Raw genomic sequence first — 26522 nt, forward strand, 5'->3', positions numbered from 1 at the left:
ATATAAGGGTTTTGCAAAGGCTTTGGTAATATTACTCAACTGTTTTTTAGTTTTGTTATTGTGTTCTATATATTTATTATCATGTTCTGGAAAACTAACTGTATGTTCTGAATAGTTTATGATATGTTTTAATATTCATAAGATGTTGTTTTATGTTTTCCAGGTGAAAGCATATTCATTTTATATTAAAAGAGAAAGCCCTGAATGTTTGAATGATATCAGTGCTTATAGTGCAAGACATTTGAAGTTGAAGTGGAAAGACACAACCAACCATGATGATTGTGGTGTTTTCCTTATGAAGCATATGGAATTATATTTTGGACAAGATGTTGATAAATGGGATATTGGAGTTGGAGATAACAATGTGAGTTTTTTTTTAATCTTTTTTATGATAGGTTGATGTTATTATTTTGAGAATATTAGTAATATTGATTTTGTAATATTGCATGTTGATCCGTTGAAGAATTTTAGAGTTGAGTACTGTTGGAGGATTTTGTCAGATCCTGGAAACAAAGAAGTTGCTGCTGTTAATGGGAAGGCATTAAAATGGAAGAATGAACACTAGTATTATTAGTTTAGTTAGTTATAATTTGTAATATATATGAGATAGTTATTGTAATTTTTGTAAAATATATTGTAGAAGTTTCTGTTGGCAAAGTTTGTGTTTTATTTTTTAACATGTTATATAAGTTAGAACATAAAACATATTTGTTGGAACATAAAACATATTTTTTGGAACATACACGATTTTGATAACAGCAATGAAGTGTAGATTGGATATATTTGTTTAGAGTGGAAAGGTGTGCAGCTTAGAGGCTTGTTTAACAAAATTGTAATCATATGGAAATTCATTAGAATAGAATGAGAAGCTTGAAGTTAAATTTTACTGTTATACATGTTTATATCCACTATAAACATGTTAGATTCATTTTGATACATGTCATAATGATCATATTTGTAATACTTAAAATATGATAATTATGGCACACGTCATAAATTGGATGGAATATAGATAAAAAGATAGAGGAACATGAAATAATTATTATACTTATAATATTTTGAAATATGTTAATTATGTCATTGAATGAAATACGGGTAAAAAGATAGAGAAATAAAAATAACAAATTTTAGAGAAATAAAAATAAGAAATTTTCAGCTTCTTACATAGAAAAAAAATAATTTTGTGACAATAAATTGTATATTGGAAATATTAAATCGTTGTTCTAAAACATGTATCATATGTTCTAAAAAATATATCATATGTTCTAAACAATATAAGAGATTAGTTGTTCTATTTTTCTGGACAGTTTCTGCTATCATGGTTAGCAAGTTGTTTACAGACTCTGCATAACCTCTTTTTTTCTGGTTTTCCTCAACAGCTTTCTCTCTTTCACTCTTCAATCTTTTATCACCGTTTCCTTTTGGAATATATACACCTGTACCTTTGTTGTTTGATATTTTTGGTGCTTTGACATTAATTTCAGTTGGTACACTAGTTCCAATCAACATTTCAATGTCTTGATTTTTTTGTAAGAGTTCTGTTTTTCTCAGTGTCTTTTTGAGTGATGTTAGCTTCTAAATCCATTCTGATTCCTTGAAACTTCTTCACAAGATCCTTTATATTTTCCTCATTACCTTGAGCTAAATAGACACAAACATTAATCTCTGACCATAGTTGATTCAGCAATGTTTTCTCATCAATTGTAGCAGCACATTCTTCCATAAGATTTCTGTGCAGATTAATGTTTTTTTGACTTGTTGCTAATGTAGTCCATCTGTTAAGAACATACCTGTTAGGAATTGATTCAAGCATTTTTGCCTTCCAAACCCACACCATGTATCTACATGGTAAGCCTTGTCTTTCAAACTTCTTGCACGAACATTTTGTTTCGTCTTCAATGTTGCTGTACATAACCTGAAAGTTTTTTGATGTCCTTTGCTCTTTGATAGTGTAAATTTCGAAAGGAGGTTGTTTATAGAATTCGTCTATTCCACAAAAGAAAGAACCATTATAAACCTCTTCCTGAAACTCATAAAAGACAGTAGTTGTATAAACATCAGCTCCATGTCTTTCAATACCCATTGGTGTTTTGCATACAGGTCTTTTATGTTTGGCATCATTGTCATTGTGAGCTTGGTTATGCCTTTGTGCATCCATTGCACTATCAAATCTCAAATAAAATTCTACAAGACTTAAATGAGAATTTGTAAAAGCAGTGAAAAAGTTTTTCTCGCTCTCTGACCTTGATGTAGTTCTCATAATTCCTCCTAGGAATAAGTCCCTGAAGTACGCTGGAATCCACATTTTTCTGATTTCAAATATTTGACCTAGCCATTCATGTTTTTCCAAATTAAACTCTGAAATGACTGCTTTCCATTTTTCATCAAATTCTTCAGGTTCAATCTCAACACTCCAGACAATTGGTTGAATCCTTTTTAAGAAATTGGTTTCTTGCATAATTGCACGACCTATTAAAAAAACCAGTAAGTATCTTCATTATATACAAAAAAATTTAACATGCCAATAATATATTGGAACATACAATTTAATACGTGATCAAAACATATAGTAGAATAATCAAGTAGTAAAATTTTTAATTGTAAACAATGCTTTGGAAGGCTTACCTATTTTATCATTCATCTTTTTCATAATGTGCCACATGCAGAATCTATGTTCTGTTTTTTGGAAAACATTTTTTATTGCAATCTTCATTGCTGGATCTTGATCTGTTATTAAGCATGTAGGTTCATTGCTTCCCATTGCGTTAAGAAACGTTTTGAAAACCCACTCAAATGATGCAATATCTTCTTTAGCAATGAAACAAGCAGCGAACGTAACACATTTTTTGTGGTGGTCTACTCCAGTAAAGGGGCCAAAGATCATGTTATATCTGTGGAAGTAATATACAAATATTTGTAAATAAGAAAACTTTTTAAGAATATAAGAATAAGATTTTAGAACATGCCACTAAGATTTTAGAACATGCCAATTAATATTTAGAACATTGCAATAAGAAATTGGTACATGTAATATTATACCTGTTTGTTTGGTATGTTGTGTCAAAAGATACCATATCACCAAATAGAGCATAATTCTTTCTACAAATGGGGTCTGCCCATAAAGCTCTGCAGAGATGATCGTCTTCATCCATATCAAAGTCGAAAAAAAAGCAGACCATAGAAGTTTTTTCTTGCTGAAAATGTCAATAAACATTTAGGCATCTGACTCATAAATGTAAGCCTTTAAATCTCTGTGGAAGTTTTTGAAATCTTGCTTAGATGCTCCTACATTGTTGTATCCTCCAACATTTTCTTTTATTTGCCTGTATGTTCTTACGGGTCCGACATTCATCTACACAAAACACATGAACAGATTTTATAAAGAAAGTAAATACAATTTGAAAACATTGTAGATGTTGTTAGGAAAGTAAATTTAAAATATGACTCACCTTAGAATTATCAACAATCAACTTTTTGTGTAGTATTGTCAGTTTTCTTCCCTGTTTTTGAAATTTCATACAGCGTGGACTGTAAAGTGGGTGTGTATGTTCCTCTTTTAAACGATAGACAATATATTTTCCATCATTGCAGTACTTTAAAACAATTTGTGCTTGGCATCCAACACGTGTGATTAATCTTCTTCTCGGTTTATGTCCTTCAGTATCTTCAACATTTTTTTTCTGCTTATGGCCTGCTTTATTGCACAAACAGTATTGAAAAATCATAACATTTGTGTTCTTTCTTTTTTTCACTGTAGATTTTCTAATATTAAATCCTACTTCAGTGGCATATGCTTTGTAAAATTCAATACCCTCATCAATAGTATTAAATTTTGTTCCTACAATAGGTATTTTTTCCGGAGAGCAACATGGCTTCCATTCTTTTGTTCCTCCAGGAGTCAGCACAATTTCTACTTGTGGAGTGTAGGATATAATTGCAGTGGAAGAATGATTTGGCTGCTCTTCATGTGACACTGCATTTAAGTGCAATTTTGGAACATATGTGATAATATATAAGACATATGAACAATTGTTTAGAACATGAGGTACAGTTTGAAGAACGTAGTGAACTCTATATTTCAATATACTCAATTTTATTTTTTCAACAATTTTTACAACTAATTATAAATAAAAAACGAATAATATGTACTATTATCTATAGAACACATGAACAATTATTTAGAACAAGATTTTTTAGATTATGAAGAACAGAGAAATTATGAAGAACACATGTACCTCTTTCAATAGTTGAAGACAGAGAAATTTCATGGTTATCATCATTCTCCTGTAGATCATTGTCTATTATTTCATGCAATTCCATTGTTTCGGAATAGAATCTGAATGATTTCCAATCTGTTTCAGATTTAAGCAATATCTGAATAATTATAAACATAAAAAACAGAACACAATTTAATATTCATTTATAGTTGTTGGAGATAAAATTACCTGATTGATGCTATTTCTTTGACTGTAGATCGTTTTTTCTTAATCTAATTTGCGATTTCAGATTATTTTTGGAGTGTTTAATGACGGAACGATGATGAAGGAGGTCGATCTAATTGACGATGATGAAGAACGATGATGAAGAAGATGATGGAGAACGATGATGGAGAAGATGATTGAGATCGCTGATGAAGAACGGTGATGGAGAAGATGTGAGAGATTTGAGCGTTTTTTGATCGTGATTTTGGTGTGAGTGATTTGCGCGATTTCTTGATTGGAATAGCAGGTGGTTATAGTATTGAGTTAAACGGTGTAGTTTCAGGTGGTTCTCACCTATCAAAGTGTCCTCATCTAAGGGAGGGTTCTCACTTGATCCCTCCCCTATATATATATATATATATATATCAACATTATTCTACCTAAATATTTTTGTTCTACTATTTGAAGTAAAAAAAAAAAACACTGAAACATACGGTTCATCTATTATATACTTCATTAAAGATATGTTTTAAGGGTAGTATATATTTATAAAACATAAAAATCATATTTTCAAGATCATTAGGAAGATTAGAAGGTTAAATAAAATATTTATCGCTCTTCATGGAATGGAAGTCGATCCTATTAACAATTTGTTATCTCGGTAACAGCTCTTTATCTATAGAGGTAGGAAATGAAATGCTCTAAAAAGAGAGTTGTTAGCATGGTTGTTCCTTGTTAAAAAATTGAATAAGATAAACTGCTAAAGTTATAGGCTATCCAGGAGTATCAAATTTAATGTTCAATCAGACTAATTTTTTTTAAATAAGTTTTAATTATCTAATTTGGTAAAATATTAATAATATGAACAAAAATTATACAATTAATAATATATTTATTAAAATATATTATGTTTAGAAATTACTAAATTAGTAGCTTAATCATATTATTAATAGTATTGGTCTAAATAAATAAATTTTATTTTCATATATATAAAAAGATTGCATTTCATTTTATATTAAAATCCAATTTTAAAAATAAATAAAAATTTTTGAATCAAAGATTGGGACGCGATGGCAGACTGGACATCCCAGCTTGGCACCCCCAACACAAACCACCAACCTGAGTATTATTGAAAAAAGGAAAATCTGTACAAAGAGAGAGGAGGAGAGAAGAGAAAATTAAAGGAAACGAATATGAGCTACGTTACAAATGTCATCAAACACTAAAGCTTGACAAAAATGTGGCGTCGAGTGCCACCAGTTCAGAGAAGAGGCCAATTTGCCGAATCCTGCAAGGTGATCCGCTGCTTGATTTCCTTCCCTGAATATTTGAGAAATTCGCCATTGCATAGTTGAGAGCCTGGACAGACAACGAGTCCACTCATGTCTAATTCTCCACGGAATGTCACTAGAGTTGCTACTGAGAAGCCGAACCGCATAAGCCGAGTCTGATTCAATCCACAAATTCCTCCAATTTCTGTCCCAAGCTGCATCAATAGCTGCTCTAAGCTCGGCCACATGAGCAAAAGCACCCGATTTCTAAAATAAATAAATAAAAGAATAAAAAATAATAATTTCATGTAGGTCTCGGTGAGACCTACACATTTCTCGCCGAGACCAACTCCTGGAATTTAATTCCAGGAGTTCAGTTCAATACGACATGCACCATTGCACACCGAATCGAACCAAGAGCTAGTCCACAAAGCCTAACTCCCTCCTCATACTTATGCTTAGCCTCAAACCATCTCCAAACCTTGAATTTAGTTGAATGATGTGACATAGAAGTTGAGTTAGAATAGGAGGAGGTTAGGAAAGTTAAGGTAGTTGGGTGCGGTGGCAAAGTGTGGAAAAATAAGAGAAAAATAAAGGCAATGGATGACTAATTACCTCAATTTATCCTCACCAAAATGCTATAAATAGCACCTCAAGCCTCCATTCAAAATCACCCAATCAACACATCACAAAGCCTCCTAAAAGCTCTCTCCCAACTATCAAGTTCTTAGTTTTGTTTTTCCTAATTCCAAGTTCTAATTTTTCAAGCCATGTATCCTCGCGCTACAATGTGTGGAGACAGTGATCTATTGGACATGCGATGATATAACATGTGCCCCATCAAGCCAATACTTGACTTTGTTGTTGCAGAGAAGTTCGCGCTAAAAATTGGCACACAACTTCTAGCCGAGCTGGAAAGCTCCATTAAAGCGGTGCTGAGCAACAACACAAGGACTTTCTCCTGGGGTACAAAAGACATCATGGGAGTCTCTCCAGAGCATGCGACGCACAAACTAGACATCGACCCCACCAATGCACTTGTCAAGCATAAGAAGCGGCTCCACGCCAAGAACAAATAGCAAGTGATCAAGGTGGAGATTGACAAGCTTCTAACTGTTAATTTTACAAAAAAATCCCTCTTATTTTAAATCAAATAAAATTTATTTTCTATTAATTTTACCACTAATGGAATTCTATCGGTGTATAAATCAATTTGTTGGTATTGTCACCGATGGATCTCATTACCAATGATTCCGCTGGTTATTTCACAAGTCACTGACCACATTTACCTTCCACTGCTGATCCGACGATGATCACCAATGGAATCTGATCCGCTGCTATTTCGTTGGTGATCACCATCGAAATTGATGATGCTAGTAAATTCTATTGGTAATACATGTTTTTCTAGTAGTGTTTTACCTCTCGATTGTTCAATCTTTCCCTGATTTCTTTTACCTCCCTATTGTTGAATTTTCCTCTCCTTATTTATTCATGTTCCTTTTTTTTTCTCTTTTTTTTTTCCTTCTCTAGTAAAAAATATTATTTCAATTTTTATTTTCACATCAAAAAAATTATTTAAGTTTTTTCTTTTCTTATCTTCTGGATTTTTATTTTTAAAATAAGCATAAATTATTTGATTTTTTTCCTTCTATCATTTTTTGGATTCCTACTTTTTATTCAAATTATCATTTATATCATTCTATATATCAACTTATTGACATCTTTAAATAATACATAAATATTGTTGAAAGGCTATAAATAGTTTTATTTTTAAAATTGTAAATGAAAGAAAAAATAACATAAGAATATTTAAAATCTAATTTACCACACTAAAATTTATTTACCAACTACAGTAAATCATCTACTCACATAAAGATAATGAAAATCTAAAATTTTATTTAATTGGAGTCTAAAAAAATCTAAGTCAGTTAACAATAAATATTGATTAATCATACTTCTATGCTCAAAATGTAAATAGTAACAATTAATAAATGCACTTTATTGATTAAGTAACAATAATTTGAAAAATGAAAAATTTGTTGTTATCTTATAAATAAAAAGTTTGGACCAAGAATAATTTAATAATTAAAGCATCTTTTTATTATTTTATCAATAATAGTCACTAATGATATAATATAAGATATAGCTCATTTGAGGGGTCTATTAACATATTTGACACACTTTCATTTTATTTTATAGATCTAAACACTTTCATCCACTTTGTATAAAAATACCCTTATTTCAATTCATCTTCTTCCTTAAACTCTCAAACTTTGTCTCCTAATTTGCCTGAAAATCCTTTTGCCCTTGCCTTCGATACCGCCATTGAAGCAACGTTATAATGCCTTATTTATCCCGGTTGCTTATGAAGCATTGAAAAAATGTTTGGAATCGGAGCAGATAAGAAACTCAAAAATTGTTCAAACTACATGGATGAAGTCATTGGAGCACGCAAGGAAAATTCATCTTCTCTCTTTCATTCCCTTCTTCATCTCCTTCGTTCTTCATTTTATATACACATTATTCAAGTACGCGGTTGGTTAGCTGCTCCTATCATATTTGCGACGAAATTGTTGCATTTGCGACAATAATTGTGACATTTGCGTTGCGACAAGAGCAACTGTTCTCGCAAATGCGACATGAGCAATTTTGTCGCAAATGTGATGTCTTCTTTTTTTTTTTAATTCAAGTTCTTTGCCGCTGATAGAAATTATTTTATCAATGAATATCACTAATGCAAATAATAAACATGGAAATCACTAATATAATCTAATAAATTTTATACATATGATTGATGGATCGTAAGTTTTCTTCAATTAAATTAAAGTTCATTATTGAGTTTTTTTTTTAACTAACATGGACCACAAGTATTGTAAATTTTTCATTCATGTTTCCTTTATTTCAACTTATAAATACTCAATCCTGATGCTTCGGAAGAACTACAATTACAAACATGGCTACTTCCATCTTCTCTATCTCAATCCTTCTCTTTTTTCTTTCTTTAACCTCTCTATTCTTCTCTTCCGCATCTTCTGACCGCCCTCAAACCTTCGTTGTCTTCGTTTCCAAGTCACATAAGCCCACCCTGTTCGCCTCACACCACGATTGGTTCGTGTCCATCCTTAATTCGATTCCATCCTCTCATCACCAAGCCAAGATGCTCTATACTTATGCTCCAACCATTAGTGGTTTCGCCGCTCACCTTACTTCCGATCAAGCTGCAGCGCTAAGTCGTGTTTCGGGCATAATCTCCGTCCTTCCAGAACAGATTTATGAGCTCCATACCACTCACACCCCTCACTTTTTAGGGTTTTCTCCTAGCTCCGGGCTTATGCCTAATGCTAGTTTTGGTGAGGACATTATCATTGGTGTCCTCGATACCGGAGTATGGCCTGAACACCCGAGTTATTCAGACATCGGTTTATCTGATGTACCTTCAAATTGGAAAGGTATTTGTGAAACATCAGATGATTTTCCTGCTTCTTCTTGCAACAAGAAACTAATAGGTGCTAGAACTTTCCATACGAGTGCTTTTGCGAATCGCGGGAAAGCCATTTTTGGATCAACAAATAAAGCTTCTCCTAGAGACACACAAGGGCATGGAACGCATACATCAACTACTGCTGGTGGATCATTGGTTAAAAATGCGAGCTTTTACCAATATGCTCGGGGTACAGCTCTTGGTATGGCCCCAAAGGCACGGATCGCTGCGTATAAGATTTGTTGGCCTGAAACTGGTTGCTACGGTGCTGATATTCTTGCAGCCATTGCTCAAGCTATTGAAGATGGTGTCCATGTGATCTCCAAATCTATTGGTCCCTCAACATTAGCTGATCCATATTATTTAGATACCACAGCGGTTGGGGCTTTTGTAGCCACTAGTCGTGGTGTGGTTGTGTCTTGCTCTGCTGGGAATACAGGTCCAAATCCAAATACTGCTGTTAACGTTGCCCCTTGGATTCTTACCGTTGGTGCTTCCACCGTTGACAGGGAGTTTCGAGCTGATGTTGTGCTTGGCAATGGGAAAACTTATAGCGGGTTTTCACTCTACACGGGTGAGCCTTTAGCGGATGAAATGTTTCCATTAGTGTATGGTGATGTTGCTGGAGATCGCTTCTGTTCTGATGGGGGTTTGGATTCATCAAAAGTTCAAGGGAAAATTGTGATTTGTGACAACGAAAGAACTAGCAGATTAGAGAAAGGTAATGAAGTGAAACGCGCAGGTGGGGTTGGAATGATAGTTCGTTTGGCAAGAGATGAACCTAAGCTTGATGGTTATCTTAGACCGGCTACCAATGTTGGATTAACTGATGGAAATCATATTATATACTACAGCAAATGGAGCAAATCTCCTACAGCAAAAATTGTATTCCGCGGAACAGTAATTGGGGATTCACCACCATCTCCTAAAGTTGCATCCTTTTCAAGTCGCGGGCCAAACTATATCATACCCGAAATCCTAAAGCCAGATGTTATAGCCCCTGGTGTTAGTATCCTCGCTGGCTGGACTGGAGCTGCTGCTCCAACAAATTTGGACAATGATGATAGAAGAGTTCAGTTTTGGAAAGCTTATCCGAGTTGATCACCTGCAGCTATAAAATCTGCTCTAATGACTACTGCTTACAATTTCGATAATTCCGGAAAAACAATTGGTGATTTGGCTAGCGGAAAAGAATCAACTCCCTTTGTTCGTGGAGCTGGACATGTTGATCCTAATACTGCTCTTGATCCCGGACTAGTCTATGACATCAACTCGTTTCTTTGTGCAATTGGTTACACCAGGAACCAAATTGGTCTATTTATTTCTGAGACGCCACCTGAAGATATATGTGAAAATAACATGGGCAACCCAGGGAATCTAAACTTGCCATCATTTGCTGTTGTGTTTGATGCTAACACTTCATCTGTTGCATATCAGAGAACTGTGAAGAATGTTGGAAGTCCTAATGGTGCAGTTTATGATGTGAAGATAAATGCTCCTGCAAATGTATATGTCAAAGTCTTTCCAACTTCTCTCGAATTCAGTGAAGAGAATCAAAGTTTATCATACGCGATTATGTTCTCAAGTGCTACTTTTAGCTCGGGTTCATCGAGTAATAGCCTAGAAAGTTTCGGATCAATCGAGTGGAGTGATGGAACTCATACTGTTAAGAGTCCCATAGCTGTTACATGGAAACAAGGAGTGTCTGCGGCTTCCATATGAGTCCTTTGCTTGATAAAACCTTTGTTTGCATGTAAATCTATCTATATTATCATTAAAAAAACATAAGACATTTGTCTTTGGACTCAAAATAACTTGTCAATTTGGTTTTAATTTTGATACTAAATTTGGTTGCTTTAATTTTAACTCTAGCTGAAATTTATTAGTTGTAAGTTTTATTAAACACTGAAACATCTAGATTATAGACAGTAAAACCTCTATAAATTAATAATGTTAGAACCATGAAATTTTATTAATTTATATAGATGTTAATTAATCAATAAATTAATATAAAGTGAGCCGAGGATGATTTCGGTACTTTTGGAACCATTGATAAGAAATGAAGCAATTATAACATCAACCACTCGTTACAATTTGACAAGAGTACACCAGAACTTTTGAATGCACTGAGAATAGTTAGAGATGAAATTGAACTAGATTTAAATTTTAAGAAAAAATAAAGTACTATAGAGTCATATTTTGCTAAATTATCCTAAGTATATATCTATATATACTTGGCATATGTATTTGAGAAATTATTATTTTATAGAGATAATAAAACAATTTATTTATAAAGGGTGGTTCCAAAAAAATTATTATCTTATTAATTTATTAAAATTGATCATTTTGCTAAATCAACAATTTATTTTTTATCAATTAGTTTTTGCAAATTAATCCAAATAATAAAACATATTATGAAATAAATACCGACAATTTGAAATAGAAGCGTTCTAATTTCCACCTAGAACCAATATGATATTTTTCTATTAAGATGATATTAGATAAATGATTGACAATTCTTTTACTATCATCAGAATTTTTCAGTGACAGTTTTTAAAACATATGTTATCTAAAATCATCGTGACAAAAAAATCTCAAATTAGGTATGACTTTAAGACAACGTACATTTCTCACTTTTAAACAAATGATTTTAAGTTAAAATTCCATAATATTCATCTTAATGCATATTTACATCCTTAAACTTGTTAAGTTTTGTTTATTGGCATCCTCAACTTTTAAAATGACATATCACACACTTATAATTGACTTTAAAAACCTATCACACACACCTTGGTTTTGAAAACATATCACACACCTATTGCCGGTTCATTAGTTTTGTATGACGCCACTTTTGTCAAAGATGACGGTTCAACGATTTTGTATGTAGATGTCTGAATAACCCAACTATAGATGTATGATAGGTTTTTAAAGTCAACTATATATATATATAATTGTATCACCATCTCCTAACTAAATTATTCTCATTGGCTCTCATTATTTGCATTTTTAACCACACAAAATCGAGATAAAATACATTCATGGCCTTTTAACTAGCGCTATTAATATTATAGCTTCTAAACATTATTTTGCGACATAAAATTTCTTAAAATTTACATTATACTAATATTAAAATCTAAATAAAACAAATTTAACAAAATGATAACTTGAAACTCGCTTGTTTTCATTACCATAAATTATGTTAAATATTTGTTTTCGAATTGCGATTATATCTCTTTCATATAACTTTATTAGCTTAATGCATATATACACACCTAAACTTGGCAAGTTTTGCGTAATGGCACCCTGAACTTTTAAAATAATCTATCACACACTTATAGTTGCCTTAAAAAAACCTATCGCACACCTATAGTTGGCTTTAAAAACTTATCACACACCTATAGTTGGCTCATTCGGACCTCCTACACACAAAATCGTTGATTTTTCGTCTTTGACGGATGAGGTGGTATACCGAACGAACTCTCGCGCTTTTCTTTTTTTCTATAACACGCATACCACCTCATTCGTTAAAGACGAAATATCAACGATTTTGTGTGTAGGAGGTCCGAATGAGCCAACTATAGGTGTGTAATAGATTTTTAAAGTTAACTATAGGTGTGCAATATGTTTTTAAAGCCAACTATAAGTGTGTGATAGATTATTTTAAAAGTTCAGTATGCCAATAGGCAAAACGTGCCAAGTTCAATAGTGTAAGCCTAACTTTATTTGTTTACCTGGTCTAGTCATTGCATTCCTCTGGTTCTATCTGGTTCTATTTTCTTTAGGAATAAGTTTATGGACCCCTACAACCTTTATTTACTACCCCTGAACGCATTACAAGAAAATTGTATTTTTTTGGCAACAAGGTCCGACAATAACAGAAACCGTTGTTGTTAAAAATGAATTTTAGCAACGAATATTTTTGTGTCATTACCAAATATTGTTACTATAAATTTATTACCCTTCTCCTTCCAAAAAATCTCGGGTGGTGGGGATTGCAAAAAAGAAGTATCAATTTTGCCGTAAATAAAAGAACTTACAATAATTGTCACACCCGATCCTAGACGACCTCAATCGGCATCGGACGTGAAATAGAAAGATCATAATCAAAACTTCTCTTCAATATATATTCTAAAATAATTCATATTCCTACTACATTAGTCATTCGAGGACCTCAACATATATGTCCCAACTCCATTATATTACAATTGAAATACCAAAGTTCTAACCATAATTCTAATAATAAGCAGCCAACTTCCAAACCTCGCCTAATCAGTTGGTAACCTTCTCTATATCCTGTACTTTCTCACCTAAAAACATTAAAACATTTAAACAACGTGAGACAAAAATCTCAGTAAGAAACTATCAGCCATAAAAACCAACTTTACTTAACATAGCTACATATATACATTTATAAAGGGATTTAATCAAAACTTTATAAAATATACTCAAAACTTAAGTTTATAAGATAGTCATCAAAACCTTATAAAATATTCTCAAAACTTAAGTTCATAAAATAAAGTTTGTGTATGTGTATCCATCCTCGAATTCCACCCGTGTTGATCATAACATCAATCATAACAATATCAAGATATCTCATTTATATCTCGTTCCTTGCCTAACAGTTAGGACTACCGGCCGTGCACTCTGGCCATACCGCCATTAGATATGGTCTTACAAATACAACTTCTACCTCGGGCAATCCTAGATGGACAAAACCATTTTATCTTTCAAAATATCACAACTCATAAAAATCATATTTGGACTTCAATCCAAAATAATAACAACAATAACCGCAAGAGATTTCTCAATCCAAAAACAATTTGTAAGAAATCATCAAATTCATTTTATTCAATATAGATATACATTGAAACCAAAAACATATATGTATATATGTAAATCAACCAAATTAAGTCTTAAATCAACATTATCAAATAAAATATAAAAATCACATAGAAACATAGTCAATAGCTTCATTTGAACTATAATTTCACAATAAAAAGCAAAATCATGAAAACCCTTAATTTTACAAAATTCCTTCATAACCTTAAAATATCACTTTCTGAAAATTCTTTGATTATATATATATATATATATATATATATATATATATATATATATATATATATATATATACATCAAACTCAAAATATAGTTGATAGTTACTTACATTGGCTACTAATTGAAGAAAATACAAGCGATCGATTTTCCTCTAAATTCTGCCTAAGATGTTTTCCCTCCAAACACTTCCGAAACTCAAAAACTCTTCAGTTAGGATTTAGATCTATGCATAAGGATGCTATGTTTTAAATTTCAAATGATTCGGACGGTCGAATCTCCATATATCAAAGAAACGGTGGAGAAACGGTTCAGAGAAAATTGATAAATCAAAAAGAAAAGAAAAGAAAAAGAAAAGAAAGGAGATATGATCACCGCCTGACGAATTTGAGATATATATCTCAAATATATAAAATATCAGGTTTGATCCTTCATCTTTATATAATCTTTTAAAATTATCTTAAACTTTTAATTTACACATAAAACCATCGAAGTAACTCCAAACTTGTCCTATAGCACCAAATAAAAATTACCCTATAATAATTATAATATATATTACTATCAAGGTACAAATTCTAGAAATTTAGACACGGACGTGATAATTCTCCCCACCTTAAAAAATTTCGTCCACGAAATTCATATTCTCTAATCTATCTTAATTTCCTTTCGAAACCATGATTCCTCATAATCATCATAAGACCGCAAATTCTAATGTTCCTTCCATTAACTTCATCATTTATTCATATCCACATCACTGTAACAATTATTTATACATAACTCTTAGTAACTCTAAACTTCAACCTAGTCAATTCGATCACCAATAAATCCACAATAAAACTTCAAATATCATATATTCAATTTTATATGATATGATACACTTTATATTCGTATTTTCCTAACATACACCAAATCTCACTTTAATACATTTAAATCACAATTGATTCCATCAATTGCATATATATCAAATATATTTCACCTATCTCCAAGTTCTATAGACTTCAACGATATTATATCATTTGCATATATATCAAATATATTTCACCTATCAAATATATTTCACCTATCACCAAATATCAAATCATTTGCTAATTTTCATACACCCAATATGTTACTAACCATCAAATCTCATGTCTACCCCTCATTAGCTAGTTACTCAATCCTCGAAAAATTTCCAATTATTTCTTAGCTTGCACCAAATATCCATATGCCTCAATTACTATCGATTATTTCTTAGCTATCACCAAATATCCATATTCCTCAATTACTATCGATTATTTCTTAGCTATCACCAAATATCGATATTCCTCAATTACTATCAACCTTAGGTCCGAAGAATTTAACCTAGAGCTCTGATACCAAACTGTAACACCCGACCCTAGACGACCTCAATCGGCATCGGGTGTGAAATAGAAAGATCATAATCAAAACTTCTCTTCAATATATATTCTAAAATAATTCATATCCATACTACATTAGTCATTCGAGCACCTCAAGATATATGTCCCAACTCCATTATATTACAATTGAAATACCAAAGTTCTAACCATAATTCTAATAATAAGCAGCCAACTTCCAAACCCCGCCTAATCGGTTGGTAACCTTCTCTATATCCTGTACTTTCTCACTTAAAAAAATTAAAACATTTAAACAACGTGAGACAAAAATCTCAGTAAGAAACTATCAGCCATAAAAACCAACTTTACTTAACATAGCTACATATATACATTTATAAAGGGATTTAATCAAAACTTTATAAAATATACTCATAACTTAAGTTTATAAGATAGTCATCAAAACCTTATAAAATATTCTCAAAACTTAAGTTCATAAAATAAACTTTGTGTATGTGCATCCATCCTCGAATTCCACCCGTGTAGATCATAACATCAATCATAACAATATCGAGATATCTCATTTATATCTCGTTCCTTGCCTAACAGTTAGGACTACCAGCCGTGCACTCAGGCCATACCGCCATTAGATATGGTCTTACAAATACAACTTCTACCTCGGGCAATCCTAAATGGACAAAACCATTTTATCTTTCAAAATATCTCAACTCATAAAAATCATATTTGGACTTCAATCCAAAATAATAACAACAATAACCGCAAGAGATTTCTCAATCCAAAAACAATTCGTAAGAAATCATCAAATTCATTTTATTCAATATAGATATACATTGAAACCAAAAACATATATGTATATATGTAAATCAACCAAATTAAGCCTTAAATCAATATAATCAAGTAAAATCTAAAAATCATATAGAAGCATAGTCAATAGCTTCATTTGAACCATAATTTTACAATAAAAAGCAAAATCATGAAAACCCTCAATTCTACAAAATTCCTGCATAACCTTAAAATATCACTTTCTGAAAATTCTTTGATTATATATATATACATCAAACACAAAATATAGTTGATAGTTACTTACATTGGCTACTAATTGAAGAAAATACAACCGATCGATTCTCCTCTAAATTCTGCCTAAGATGTTTTCCCTCCAAACACTTTCGAAACTCAAAAACTCTTATTTTAGGATTTAGATCTATGCATAAGGATGCTATGTTTTAAATTTCAAATGATTCGGACGGTTGAATCTCCGTAAATCAAAGAAACGGTGGAGAAACGGTTCAGAGAAAATTGATAAATCAAAAAGAAAAGAAAGGAGATGTGATCACTGCCTGACGAATTTGAGATATATATCTCAAATATATAAAATATCAGGTTTGGTCCTCCATCTTTATATAATCTTTTAAAATTATCGTAAACTTTTAATTTACACATAAAACCATCGAAGTAACTCCAAACTTGTCCTATAGCACCAAATAAAAATTACCCACCGAATAATTATAATATATATTACTATCAAGGTATAAATTCTAGAAATTTAGACACGGACGTGACAATTCTCTCCACCTTAAAAAATTTCGTCCACGAAATTCATATTCTCTAATCTATCTTAATTTCCTTTCGAAACCATGATTCCTCATAATCATCATAAGACCGCAAATTCTAATGTTCCTTCCATTAACTTCATCATTTATCCATATCCACATCACTGTAACAATTATTTATACATAACTCTTAGTAACTCTAAACTTCAACCTAGTCAATTCCATCACCAATAAATCCACAATAAAACTTCAAATATCATATATTCAATTTTATATGATATGATACACTTTATATTCGTATTTTCCTAACATACACCAAATCTCACTTTAATAAATTTAAATCACAATTGATTCCATCAATTGCATATATATCAAATATATTTCACCTATCTCCAAGTTCTATAGACTTCAACGATATTATATTTTTCTTAAACTTCAAATAATTCGAATAATGATTTGCATCAGTATATAATCTTACTTCATCATAATAATAATGTACTTATATCTATAAATTTTCACTCCAATCATAATTCGTATCATTAACTTCAATCATCATCATCAATCAACTATAAACCTCATTATTATGATACAATTTCCTATCAATAAGGGTCATTTTATAAAATCTTAATATCAACATCACCCTTATAATTCTCCATTTGACTCCTTAAAATCAATCTAGCTAATATGCTTTTTTTTCCAAACTCCAAATAATATCTGTATACCCATAAAAGTTAATAAATCTATAATATCCTTAGATTTTCTTATTTGACCTATAAACACTCAATTTGATCCTTATATAAACTGAAACCATAATCACACAAACTTCAACTCAAAATAACTTCTTTCATCTTTATCTCTTAATTTCCTACCTCAAATTGTGCTTAAGATCAGAAAAATTTGTCATCAAAATTCATATCTTAATTATTTCCTCAAACACTATTTAAGCTTACCAAATTTTCATATTTAATCATCAAATCATGAACTCTAATATATTCTCCCACTTTACTTGTCATTGATCACTAACATCGGTATCTCTCTAAACATCATTTATATAACTCTCAATAATTCTAAGCCTCAACCTAATGAAGTTCACCAATAAAACAGTAATTTAAATTTCAGATCTCATTTATTCAACTTAAGATTCTATAATACACTAAATTAATGTTATAATCTCCCAATCATTAATCAACTTCCAAACCCATTAAATGAAACCTCCATATTTTATATTTCTCAATCCCATATCTATTATCTTCAATTTATCACTTTATCATTTCCTCAATCTCCTATAGTCCTAAGAAGACCAGCTTATCATGTAAACCAGTAGCAATGTCTCTCAAATAAGGAGAAAAATCAAAGCAAAAACCAAATTCTGGTTTAACGCTAAAATGACCAACATATGCCATTTTCAGCATAACTTTTTCATACGGAGTCCGATTAAGGCGATTCAAAAACGCTTGGAAACGTAAGATAATAATAAAGAACTTTCATTTAGGACTCCATGACAGATTCGGCTTATATCTAGTCGAAAAATGCATCATAGGATTCATATACGAATCTGATTCTCCCGCAGCACTTATATAAACAATTCTCCATTATCTCTAGCTCAAAGTTATAATTTACTAATATCTCATATATATATATGGTTGTAAATTAACTATTAAACTCTCAAATATCAATTCCAAGTCATACTTCATATCAAGTATGTAACCCATATCACCAAATATCAAATCATTTGCTAATTTTCATACACCCAATATGTTACTAACCATCAAATCTCATGTCTACCCCTCATTAGCTAGTTACTCAATTCTCGAAAAATTTCAAATTATTTCTTAGCTTGCACCAAATATCCATATGCCTCAATTACTATCGATTATTTCTTAGCTATCACCAAATATCCATATTCCTCAATTACTATCGATTATTTCTTAGCTATCACCAAATATCGATATTCCTCAATTACTATCAACCTTAGGTCCGAAGAATTTAACCTAGAGCTCGGATACCAAACTGTCACACCCGACCCTAGACGACCTCAATCGGCATCGGGTGTGAAATAGAAAGATCATAATCAAAACTTCTCTTCAATATATATTCTAAAATAATTCATATCCCTACTACATTAGTCATTCGAGGACCTCAACATATATGTCCCAACTCCATTATATTACAATTGAAATACCAAAGTTCTAACCATAATTCTAATAATAAGCAGCCAACTTCCAAACCTCGCTTAATCGGTTGGTAACCTTCTCTATATCCTGTACTTTCTCACCTAAAAACATTAAAACATTTAAACAACGTGAGACAAAAATCTCAGTAAGAAACTATTAGCTATAAAAACCAACTTTACTTAACATAGCTACATATATACATTTATAAAGGGATTTAATCAAAACTTTATAAAATATACTCAAAACTTAAGTTTATAAGATAGTCAGCAAAACCTTATAAAATATTCTCAAAACTTAAGTTCATAAAATAAACTTTGTGTATGTGTATCCATCCTCGAATTCCACCCGTGTAGATCATAACATCAATCATAACAATATCGAGATATCTCATTTATATCTCGTTCCTTGCCTAACAGTTAGGACTACCAGCCGTGCACTCTGGCCATACCGCCATTAGATATGGTCTTACAAATACAACTTCTACCTCGGGCAATCCTAGATGGACAAAACCATTTTATCTTTCAAAATATCACAACTCATAAAAATCATATTTGGACTTCAATCCAAAATAATAACAACAATAACCGCAAGAGATTTCTCAATCCAAAAACAATTCGTAAGAAATCATCAAATTCATTTTATTCAATATAGATATACATTGAAACCAAAAACATATATTTATATATGTAAATCAACCAAAAACATAGTCAATAGCTTCATTTGAACCATAATTTCACAATAAAAAACAAAATCATGAAAACCCTCAATTTTACAAAATTCCTGCATAACCTTAAAATATCACTTTCTGAAAATTCTTTGATTATATATATATATATATATATATATATATATATATATATATATATATATATATTTATTTATTTAGTTATTTATTTATATACATCAAACTCAAAATATAGTTGATAGTTACTTACATTGGCTACTAATTGAAGAAAATACAACCGATCGATTCTCCTCTAAATTCTGCCTAAGATGTTTTTCCTTCAAACACTTCCGAAACTCAAAAACTTTTTGGTTAGGATTTAGATCTATGCATAAGGATGCTATGTTTTAAATTTCAAATGATTCGGACGATCGAATCTCCGTAAATCAAAGAAACGGTGGAGAAACGGTTCAGAGAAAATTGATAAATCAAAAAGAAAAGAAAAGAAAAAGAAAAGAAAGGAGATGTGATCACCGCCTGACGAATTTGAGATATATATCTCAAATATATAAAATATCAGGTTTGATCCTCCATCTTTATATAATCTTTTAAAATTATCTTAAACTTTTAATTTACACATAAAACCATCGAAGTAACTCCAAAGTTGTCCTATAGCACCAAATAAAAATTACCCACCTAATAATTATAATATATATTACTATCAAGGTATAAATTCTAGAAATTTAGACACGGACGGGACAATAATGACTGCATATTGTTGCATCATTAATAAAGAATAAGACATTTGTCTTTAGACTCAAAATAACTTGTCAATTTGGTTTTAATTTTGATACTAAATTTGGTTGCTTTAATTTTAACTCTAGCTGAAATTTATTACTTGTAAGGTTTGTTAAACACTGAAACATCTAAACTCACTACAAGAAAAACGCTGATCTAATGTGGAAAATTACGTAGTAGAATGATGACGGTCAGCTATGGATCTCCTACAGACTCAAATCTGTAGTAGAACGTATCGTAGGTGATTATGTCTGTAAGAGAATTCTCCTACATAAGTCACCTATACATTGTTGTAGGAGATATTTCCTACAGACATTTTGCTAATAAATGTCCGTAAGAGGTACTCCTAAAGAATCATCTACTAATGTTAAAGGAGATTTTTGTCCCTCTTTCTATAAAATGTATTGATAAAAGCAATTTTGGATTGAAAGGAACTCTCTCACTCTTTATAAAAGGAATAACTGAACACGTTGAAGTTGCAAATGATGCCGTTATTAATATACAGTGAAGGCTACGACAATTGGATAAACAACAAATAACAAACATACAAAGAAAAGAGCAGTAGGCCAAAAGCATACTGCTACTTCATGCACAATTACTTATTAGGAAAGAAAATTAACTACATGAAAAAAAACCTGAAAACTATCTGGTTTCGGGCTGAATTAGGCCAATTCAAGGATCAATTTCAAAATTTGGAAAAAAATCTATATAAAAGCTGAAACCAAGCATATTCAAACAAAAGAAAAAGAGTTTCAATGATGGAGGTCAATTGAATTGAAGAGATAGAGTCGAGGAATTACATATAGAAGCTTTTGGAAATTGGAGAGAAAAGTGGAAACCGGAAGAAAACTTAACAAGTTATCATCTCTTAAAAAGGTTTACAAATGCTATGATTTCCAGTGGAAGTAGGATCATCATGACCTTCATATTACATGTCATGCTTCAATTACGCAGAGGTTAATATGGAGAGAAAACGACTGATCCACGAACTAAGAGTGACTGTAATAGCGAGACAAGGAGAAAGGGGGGGCACATATGATAGGGAGAGAGAGACATCCTTTCGCTCTGCTTAGGTTATGTCTCTATATTAGAATTATACAACTAACTTTTTATTTATAGTGAGTGGTTAGGGAAAAATCTAGCCTCCTTTTATCTATATTGGATTAGACCCATTCCATCTACAATAAGGCCTTTTATTCGGCCAGACCCAAGTAAGCCTAAAAATTATGTAAGGGGATGAAGATGCTCCAAGTTAATTGTGTCGCTAAATTATCCAATTTGGCATGATTTTGACACATTGGTACATCAATAAAAATAAGACACATAGACAAAATATGTGGAATAAGTTAATTTATTCATAAAATAAAATAAAACCTTAATCTATGTAACAAAAACTTGATCCATAAAAATTAAACTAAACTATTAACTTACTATTCATATTGAATGCAATCCATTTGGATAGGTTAGGTGGTAAAGCTTACCAAATATTAGGACAAAGAGTAAAGACCAATATTTTGAATAAGAGAGAGGAAAATATTACTAAATAATATATAAGTGATTAAAAATCGATATTTTGGATAGATTAGACTTGGAATAGCGTGGTTTAAGCCTAAATAAATTGAATCAGAATAGTTAAGAAATGGGTGAAATTAATCTAATCATCAAATTTGTAACGGTTTTTTTGACATTACTTTGTTTTTCACTTTTTTTTAGTAAACACTATATTTGGTAAATATAAAATTGCATTATTTAAATGCTTGGAAAGCTAGAAGGCTGCTTTAATGTACACATTATATCTATCGAAAAAGCAGTTTTTAAAGTTTATTAGAAAAACTTATCTTAAATTTATTCCGGAAAAAAATAGGTCTAATTTTCAACTTAATTTAAAAATGCTAGTAACTTTCAATTTGATTTCAAAAATACCTCTAACTTTTTTAACTTTTTTTATGTATTAAACACTCTTGTTTTTTTAAACATACTCTGTTAGCTACGATAATGTCAGATTGTGCCATAAGGTTAACAAAAAGTAATCTCTACGAAAACGTTTTCCATGATTATATGGTTTAAAAGACCACGAAGGAATCATGCTTCCCTTTCCAAATTAGTGGGTTAGTTATGCATACTATTTTTTTCGAAACTATTTATCTTTTTCTTTTATCAAAAAACTATTTATCTTTTATTTTGTATTAAAATTATCGATTCTTTAGTAAAATCTTAATTTTGCTAAATTTAAAAATTTCGCCGAATTTAAAGTTTTATTACGTAATATTAATAATAATAACAATAGTAATAAGGAAAATAAAAAAATATGTAGTTTGAAAGTTTGAAATAATATGTTATGGTCTTTTGTATTTATTGGGAACGGAACATGGCTGCAAATTCGTTAGAAAAAGTAATCTTACGATTGTAGGTTTGAATTGGTGGAACTCAGTGCTTAAGTTTTGTAATAAATTTTAGTGTGAGGAGTTTAATGTGTTAAGTTTCACTTTGTTTAACTGTTTTTTTTTTTCATTTTTTTCTTGTATACTTTTTTGTTCTTTTAATAAATTTATCTTGGTTTTGGTTTAGTATTCCAGTGGTGCCAATATAGTTGAGATGTCTACTACCTCTTTTCCTTTTCCTAAATTTCCACCTTTATTAAAAAAAAGGATAAAAACCGGTTCTTCCATATCAATATCATTATTGTTATAATTATTATTGTTATCCCACAATCATATCGCCACATATTTATTTGAAAAATATATATGTGGGGATATGGTCAATAATAATAAAATAATTTATTTTTTAATTATTTGCTCTTATTATATATATGGTCAATAATAATAAGATAACTTTTGTGTGATTTTCTGATGGACGGATCTCCAAAACGTCTCGAAGTTTGAATACATTCCTATAAAACAATGTAGGTGGCGACGGCCAGACGTAGTCTGGTAAAGTTGGTATCATTCTTAAGAATAGTGAAAAGAATATATTTTATGAAGATCTTACTCTTTCTAGAGGTGTTTTTATCTTTTTATTAAACCTAAAGTATACCGATTTGTGTGTCTATCTAGCTCAAAATATATGTATAGCATTTTAAAGGTTAAATATAAATATATAAATGAACAAGACTCTAAGGATAACCTCTAAATAGACTCAAAGAATAAAAATTAAAAACATATCATCATTCTCTAAAACACAAGGGTGGTCGGCCTTAGTCTATACATACAATTGACCTTGCTTCCACAGATCTAGATACTTTAAATCTAAGTGAAAGTTTCCCTTTCTTTTTTTTCAACCTAACAAAACCTCAACTTTTAATAAAAAAAAAATAACTTTTTTGAACAATATGCAAATCATTTTTGCATATATGAACAACAAAAGATAACTTCTTATTTTACAATGTGGAGTGTGTTTTTTTTTTGTACTGCTTACGGGAGGGACGTATGATGCTACCGCACCGGTAGGAGGAACGTTGGATGTTGGGGTAATAGTGAAGACATTGTCCACTTATGTTGCAATAACCCCATTATTGATACTGTCTGAACTCATGTTGATTTCTTAGGTCCGTGCTCACCGCAACAGTGATAACATTGGTGAAGATTATCACCAAAGGATCTAGTAGATCTCTTGGAAGATGTAGTTCAATACTCCTCGTGTGTTCCTGTAAGATAAAGGATGGTTGGATCTTTGACTCTCGAGTTAGTTCTAATTCTCATAAAGCTAAAGTAATATCAAAAGTAAGGTACAGTATGATGTATTGTGTAAAGAGATAGTAATATACCATTTGGAGGAGTAAGATCCCTTTATATAAGAGTTAGATTCGTATTCTAAATGTACAGAAATAAACTAATTGTACTCTATATAAGAAAGGATCATAATAAGCCATGATTCTATTTATGTGGGAGCTATTTACACTCGCTGAAGACTGGTAATTAGAGTAGAACTATATGGTACTCATATTATGAAAAAAAAGCTTCTAGAAGCACGATCCAATTATTCGGTCTAATGTAGAGGATCCGATTAAACACTTTCCACACCTGATCTTAAATGTTCATATTCATCATTAATTGAAACTAATGATATTTGTTTCACAATTAATGATTAGAAAAAATGATGGTTGAAATCATTGTCTCATCATGATATCTGCATAAATTGCATGTGAAATTAATAAAATTATATGGATATTTATCTAATTATTATATATAAAAAGTTTTACAAACAATTTAACTAATATAATTATTTCCATCTTTTATTAAAGTTTATAATCAAATATAATTAATGGTGGAGCCAAGACTAGAAGCTTGTTGGGAGCTCTTGGAGGCTCAGTTGTGAGTAGAAAAAAAATTTAGATGGTGATTCAAGACTTATATTTTTATCTTAATAGTAAAACGAATATTTGATTTCTTTTCACATTGGTTAGCGGAACTCAGTTCCACGAGCTATTTCTTTTAAGCCTTTTTCTGGGACGTTTTGGGATTGAACTTGGAGGCTTTCTATTTAACACATTAAAAGATAATAATAAAAGTTATTCTTGGACCTTAATTATCAAACTTAACTTTTTAGTTCAATTAGTTCGTTTATAAGGTATCAAAGTTTCTTCAACCAAGTGGTCAATAGTTGAATTTTGACAACTTCATAATTGGTGAAAACTCTCAACCTATGTGGATGTTAGGTAGCTTCACCCCTCCAATTGTAGGATGTGACCCATGTTGCCATATCATCAGAATTTCAATCCTACTATCAATATATTAATTTTCCCCTATAATTTAATATTTTAATATGCAAATTTATTATTAATGAATTAGTTTTTTTTAATAAATATTGTAAATTTTTTAATTCTTATTAAATTAAATAATTAATATTTAAATTAATAAATTATGTGAAAAATTAACTAAAGAATTAATCTAAATTAAGTGAAATACAACATTTCTTTTATGAAAATAAATTGCACAAAAACTTATAATATAACTCAAATAAAATTACACATTAAAAATTTTAAAATTTATAAAAAAAACACGACATCATCACTTTCTTCTTCCTGTCCATAGTGGTTCCAAATATCTTCAACTAGAAATTTTACTATACGCCAGGCATACCAACGCATAGTATGATGTGATATGCCTGGCCCAATAAAAGTTAGACAAATGTTAAATATTTAATTCAATAATTAAAAATTAATTTTTATAAAACAGATAACCCATTATGTCTCTGTATCCCCACTACGTCTCCTTCAACCTCTTTCACTTGCTTTCATATTGAGTTTCCTGTAACTATATACTCTGGAATCAATTGTTTTGTTTTGATAATGTTTAGTTCTATTATTCATGGATTCAATTGTTTTGTTTGGATAATATAAGTTAACACTTAAATAGAATAATTTATAAACCCAGATTATCAGTTGATATCCAGCACATCTTCAACACAAACATGCTCACCATTGCACTAGCCAAAATCTCAAACCCTTGCAAAGAAAAAACTCCGGCGATAAAAGATCCACATGTCCTCTTATTCGCAAATTCCGACATAATTGTCGCCGATAAAGGATAGTCTCCTCCGATTCCTAAACCCAAAAGAATCGGAAAAACCCCAAACTCACCAAAACGCAATTTATCGTTCTGCAAATCGAAAATCCACAACCTATAGAGCTAATCACCATTAACACGAATGCTAATCCATAAACGCTTCATCTTCCTCTCCGGTTACCTAATCTTCCGAAACCACCTCACATCGCGGTTCTGAGAAACATCGTGCTAACCATGACGGCGAGGATGTAG

General features: G+C 31.0%; 1 pseudogene; it reads left to right on the forward strand.

Annotated features, from left to right (window-relative positions):
• The first annotated feature begins 8645 nt into the window (after positions 1-8645).
• Positions 8646-10995, forward strand: LOC136224034 (subtilisin-like protease SBT1.4; annotated as a pseudogene).
• Positions 10996-26522: the final 15527 nt, after the last annotated feature.

This window comes from Euphorbia lathyris, chromosome 3 (genome assembly GCF_963576675.1).
Source record: "Euphorbia lathyris chromosome 3, ddEupLath1.1, whole genome shotgun sequence".
Classification (NCBI taxonomy): Eukaryota; Viridiplantae; Streptophyta; class Magnoliopsida; order Malpighiales; family Euphorbiaceae; genus Euphorbia; species Euphorbia lathyris.